Source organism: Myxine glutinosa, chromosome 11, assembly GCF_964187855.1.
Source record: "Myxine glutinosa chromosome 11, kmMyxGlut1.1, whole genome shotgun sequence".
Lineage (NCBI taxonomy): Eukaryota > Metazoa > Chordata > Myxini > Myxiniformes > Myxinidae > Myxine > Myxine glutinosa.
The window spans coordinates 14,122,402-14,129,797 of record NC_136271.1 but is presented as its reverse complement, the minus strand read 5'-3'; positions in this window follow the sequence as shown (position 1 = coordinate 14,129,797).

The following is a 7,396-nucleotide window of genomic DNA, read 5'->3' as shown; positions in this document are numbered from 1 at the left end:
CAATACCTCCGCAAAACCAAAACATCCGCCAAACCAACACATGCGCCAAACCAACACATTCGCCAAAGCAACATATCCGCCAAACCAATGCATGTGCCAAACCAACACAACCGCCAAACCAAAACATCCGCCAAACCAACACATCCTCCAAACCAACACATCCACCAAACCAACACACCCGACAAGCCAACACGTGCGCCAAACCAACACATCCGCCAAACCAACACATCCGCCAAACCAACACATCTGCCAAGCCAACACATCCGCCAAAATAACACATCGCCTAAACCAATACATCCACCAAACAAACACATCCGTCAAACCAATGCATGCACCAAACAAATAAATTCGCCAAACCAACACATTCGCCAAACCAACAGATGCGCCAAACCAAACATGCACCAAACCAACACTTGTGCCAAACCAACACATGTGCCAAACCAACACATCCGTCAAACCAACACATATGCCAAACCAACACATGCGCCAAACCAACACACCCGCTAAACCAACACATCCACCAAACTAACACATGTGCCAAACCAACACATCCGCCAAACCATCATCAAACAAATGCATCCCCCAAAACCAACACATGCACCAAACTAGCATATCCGCCAAACTAACACATGCGCGAAACCAACACCCGCCAAACCAACACATCTGCCACACCAACACATCCGCCAAACCAAGCCATCCGCTAAAACAACGAATGCGCCAAACCAACACATGCACCAAACCAACATTTGCGCCAAACCAACACATGCACCAAACCTACACATGCACCAAACCAACACATGTGGCAAACCAACACATCCGCCAAACCATCATATCTGCCAAACCAACACATCCGCAAAACCAACACATCCGTGAAACCAACACATGCGCCAAACCAACACATCCGCCAAACCAACACATCCGCAAAACCAACACATCCGTGAAACCAACACATGCGCCAAACCAACACATCCGCCAAACCAACACATCCGCCAAACCAACACATCCGCAAAACCAACACATCTGTCAAACCAACACATGCGCCAATCAAACACACCCGCCAAACCAACACATCTGCCAAACGAACACATCCACCAAACCAACACATCCGCCAAACCAACACATTTGCGAAAACAACTAATGCGCCAAATCAACACATGCACGAAAACAATTAATGCGCCAAACCAACACATGCGCCAAACCAACACATGCACCAAACCAACACATATGCCAAACCAAGACATGCGCCAAACCAACACATGCGCCAAATCAACCCATGCGCCAAACCAACCCATGTTTCAAACCAACACATGCGCCAAACCAACACAACCGCCAAACCAACACAACCGCCAAACCAACACATCCGCCAAACCAACACATCCGCCAAACCAACACATCCGCCAAACCAACACATCCGCCAAACCAACACATCCGCCAAACCAACACATCCGCCAAACCAACACATCCGCAAAACCAACACATCCGCAAAACCAACACATCCGCCAAACCAACACATCCGCCAAACCAATGCATGCACAAAACAAACATCCACCAAACCAACACGTTCGCCAAACCAACACGTCTGCCAAACCAAAATATCGCAAAACCATCATATCCACCAAACTAACACATCTGCTAAACCAACACACCTGCCAAACCAACACATATGCCAAACCAACACATGCACCAAACCAAACATGCACCAAACCAACACATATGCCAAACCAACACATGTGCCAAACCAACACAACCGCCAATCCAACACATCCACCAAACTAACACATGTGCCAAACCAATACATCCGCCAAACAATCATCAAACAAATGCATCCCCCAAAACCAACACATGCGCCAAACTAGCAGATCCGCCAAACTAACACATGCGCGAAACCAACACACCCGCCAAACCAACACATCTGCCAAACCAACACATCCGCCAAACCAACACATCCGCCAAAATAACACATCGGCTAAACAAATACATCCACCAAACCAACACATGCACCAAACAAACACATCCCCCAAACCAAGGCATGCACAAAACAAACAAATCCACCAAACCAACACGTTCGCCAAACCAACACGTCCGCCAAACCAAAATATCGCAAAACCATCATATCCACCAAACTAACACATCTGCCAAACCAACACACCTGCCAAACCAACACATATGCCAAACCAACACATGCGCCAAACCAAACATGCACCAAACCAACACATATGCCAAACCAACACATGTGCCAAACCAACACAACCGCCAATCCAACACATCCACCAAACTAACACATGTGCCAAACCAAAACAGCCGCCAAACCATCATCAAACAAATGCATCCACCAAAACCAACACATGCACCAAACTAGCATATCCGCCAAACGAACACATGCGCGAAACCAACACACCCGCCAAACCAACACATCTGCCACACCAACACATCCGCCAAACCAAGACATCCGCTAAAACAACTAATGCGCCAAACCAACACATGCACCAAACCAACATATGTGCCAAACCAAAACACATGCACCAAACCTACACATGCACCAAACCAACACATGCGCCAAACCAACATATCCCGCCAAACCATCATATCTGTCAAACCAATCCATACTGCAAAGCAACACATGCGCCAAACTCGCATATCCACAAAACTAACACATGCGCCAAACCAACACACCCGCCAAACCAACACATCCGCCAAACCAACCCATGAGCCAAACCAACACATGTGCCAAACCAACACACCCGCTAAACCAACACATCTGCCACACCAACACATCCGCCAAACCAAGACATCCGCTAAAACAACTAATGCGCCAAATCAACACAATCGCCAAACCAACACATTCGCCAAACCAACACATTCGCCAAACCAACACATCCGCCAAACCAACACATCCGCTAAAACAACTAATGCGCCAAACCAACACATGTGCCAAACCAACCCATGCGCCAAACCAACCCATGAGCCAAACCAACACTTGCGCCAAACCAACACACCTGCCAAACCAACACATCCAACAAACTAACACATGTGCCAAACCAACACAGCTGCCAAACCATCATATCTGTTAAAAAAAATGCATCCCCCAAACCAACACATGCGTCAAACTAGCATATCCGCCAAACTAACACATGCGCCAAACCAACACACCCGCCAAACCAACACATCTGCCACACCAGCACATCTGCCAAACCAACACATTCGCGAAAACAACTAATGCGCCAAACCAACACATGCGCCAAACCAACATATGCGCCAAACCAACATATGCCCCAAACCAACATATGCCCCAAACCAACATATGCCCCAAACCAACACATGCACCAAACCACCACATGTGCCAAACCAACAAATGCACCAAACCAACACATGCGCCAAACCAACACATGCACCAAACCAACACATGTGCCAAACCAACACATGCGCCAAACCAACACATGTGCCAAACCAACCCATGCGCCAAACCAACCCATGCGCCAAACCAACCCATGAGCCAAACCAACACATCCGCCATTCCAACACATACGCTAAAACAACTAATTCACCAAACCAACACATGCGCCAAACCAACATATGCGCCAAACCAACATATGCGCCAAACCAACACGTGCGCCAAACCAACACATGCGCCAAAACAACACATGCGCCAAACCAACCCATGCGCCAAACCAACCCATGAGCCAAACCAACACATGTGCCAAACCAACACATGCGCCAAACCAACCCATGTGCCAAACCAACCCATGAGCCAAACCAACACATGCGCCAAATCAACACAATCGCCAAACCAACACATTCGCCAAACCAACACACCCGCCAAACCAACACATCCGCCAAACCAACACAACCGCTAAAACAACTAATGCGCCAAGCCAACACATCCGCCAAACCAACACATGCGCCAAACCAACACATCCGCCAAACCAACACATCCGCCAAACCAACACATCCGCCAAACCAACACATGCACCAAACAAACACATCCGCCAAACCAATGAATGCACAAAACAAACAAATTCGCCAAACCAACACGTTTGCCAAACCAACACGTCCGCCAAACCAAAATATCGCAAAACCATCATATCCACCAAACGAACACATCTACCAAACCAACACACCTGCCAAACCAACACATATGCCAAACCAACACATGCGCCAAACCAAACATGCACCAAACCAACACATATGCCAAACCAACACATGCGCCAAACCAACACAACCGCCAATCCAACACATCCACCAAACTAACACATGTGCCAAACCAAAACATCCGCCAAACCATCATCAAACAAATGCATCCCCCAAAACCAACACATGCGCCAAACCAACACACCCGCCAAACCAACACATCTGCCACACCAACACATCCACCAAACCAAGACATCAGCCAAACCAATACCTCCGCAAAACCAAAACATCCGGCAAACCAACACATGCGCCAAACCAACACATTCGCCAAAGCAACATATCCGCCAAACCAATGCATGCGCCAAACCAACACATCCTCCAAACCAACACATCCACCAAACCAACACACCCGCCAAGCCAACACGTGCGCCAAACCAACACATCCGCCAAACCAACACATCCGCCAAACCAACACATCCGCCAAGCCAACACATCGCCTAAACCAATACATCCACCAAACAAACACATCCGTCAAACCAATGCATGCACCAAACAAATAAATTCGCCAAACCAACACATTCGCCAAACCAACAGATGCGCCAAACCAAACATGCACCAAACCAACACATGTGCCAAACTAACACATGTGCCAAACCAACACATCCGTCAAACCAACACATACGCCAAACCAACACATGCGCCAAACCAACACACCCGCTAAACCAACACATCCACCAAACTAATACATGTGCCAAACCAACACATCCGCCAAACCATCATCAAACAAATGCATCCCCCAAAACCAACACATGCGCCAAACTAGCATATCCGCCAAACTAACACATGCGCAAAACCTACACATGCACCAAACCTACACATGCACCAACCCAACACATCTGCCACACCAACACATCCGCCAAACCAAGCCATCCGCTAAAACAACGAATGCGCCAAACCAACACATGCACCAAACCAACATATGCGCCAAACCAACACATGCACCAAACCTACACATGCACCAAACCTACACATGCACCAAACCAACACATGTGCCAAACCAACACATCCGCCAAACCATCATATCTGTCAAACAAATGCATCCTCCAAACCAACACATCCGCCAAACCAACACATGCGCCAAACCAACACACCCGCTAAACCAACACATCCACCAAACTAATACATGTGCCAAACCAACACATCCGCCAAACCATCATCAAACAAATGCATCCCCCAAAACCAACACATGCGCCAAACTAGCATATCCGCCAAACTAACACATGCGCGAAACCAACACCCGCCAAACCAACACATCTGCCACACCAACACATCCGCCAAACCAAGCCATCCGCTAAAACAACGAATGCGCCAAACCAACACATGCACCAAACCAACATATGCGCCAAACCAACACATGCACCAAACCTACACATGCACCAAACCTACACATGCACCAAACCAACACATGTGCCAAACCAACACATCCGCCAAACCATCATATTTGTCAAACAAATGCATCCTCCAAACCAACACATCCGCCAAACCAACATATCTGCCAAAGCAACACATCCGCAAAACCAACACATCCGTGAAACCAACACATGCGCCAAACCAACACATGCGCCAAACCAACACATCCGCCAAACCAACACATCCGCCAAACCAACACATCCGCAAAACCAACACATCTGTCAAACCAACACATCCACCAAACGAACAAATGCGCCAATCAAACACACCCGCCAAACCAACACATCTGCCAAACGAACACATCCGCCAAACCAACACATCCGCCAAACCAACACATCTGCGAAAACAACTAATGCGCCAAATCAAAACATGCACGAAAACAACGAATGCGCCAAACCAACACATGCGCCAAACCAACACATGCACCAAACCAACACATATGCCAAACCAAGACATGCGCCAAACCAACACATGCGCCAAATCAACCCATGCGCCAAACCAACCCATGCGCCAAACCAACACATGCGCCAAATCAACACAACTGCCAAACCAACACAACCGCCAAACCAACACATCCGCCAAACCAACACATCCGCCAAACCAACACATCCGCCAAACCAACACATCCGCCAAACCAACACATCCGCCAAACCAACACATCCGCCAAACCAACACATCCGCCAAATCAACACATCCGCCAAACCAACACATCCGCCAAACCAACACATCCGCCCAACACATCCGCCAAACCAACCATCGGTCAAACGAGCACATCGTATAAACCAACACATGCGACAAACCAACACATGCGCCAATCCAACACCTGCGCCATACCAACACATCCACCAAACCAACACATCCGCCAAACCAACACATCCGCCAAACCAACACATCCGCCAAACCAACACATCCGCCAAACCAACACATCCGCCAAACCAACACATCCGCCAAACCAACACATCCGCCAAACCAACACATCCGCCAAACCAACACATCCGCCAAACCAACACATCCGCCAAACCAACACATCCGCCAAACCAACACATCCGCCAAAATAACACATCGGCTAAACAAATACATCCACCAAACCAACACATGCACCAAACAAACACATCCGCCAAACCAATGCATGCACAAAACAAACAAATCCACCAAACCAACACGTTCGCCAAACCAACACGTCTGCCAAACCAAAATATCGCAAAACCATCATATCCACCAAACTAGCACATCTGCCAAACCAACACACCTGCCAAACCAACACATATGCCAAACCAACACATGCGCCAAACCAAACATGCACCAAACCAACACATATGCCAAACCAACACATGTGCCAAACCAACACAACCGCCAATCCAACACATCCACCAAACGAACACATGTGCCAAACCAAAACATCCGCCAAACCATCATCAAACAAATGCATCCCCCAAAACCAACACATGCGCCAAACTAGCATATCCGCCAAACTAACACATGCGTGAAACCAACACACCCGCCAAACCAACACATCTGCCAAACCAACACATCCGCCAAACCAACACATCCGCCAAAATAACACATCGGCTAAACAAATACATCCACCAAACCAACACATGCACCAAACAAACACATCCGCCAAACCAATGCATGCACAAAACAAACAAATCCACCAAACCAACACGTTCGCCAAACCAACACGTCCGCCAAACCAAAATATCGCAAAACCATCATATCCACCAAGCTAACACATCTGCCAAACCAACACACCTGCCAAACCAACACATATGCCAAACCAACACATGCGCCAAACCAA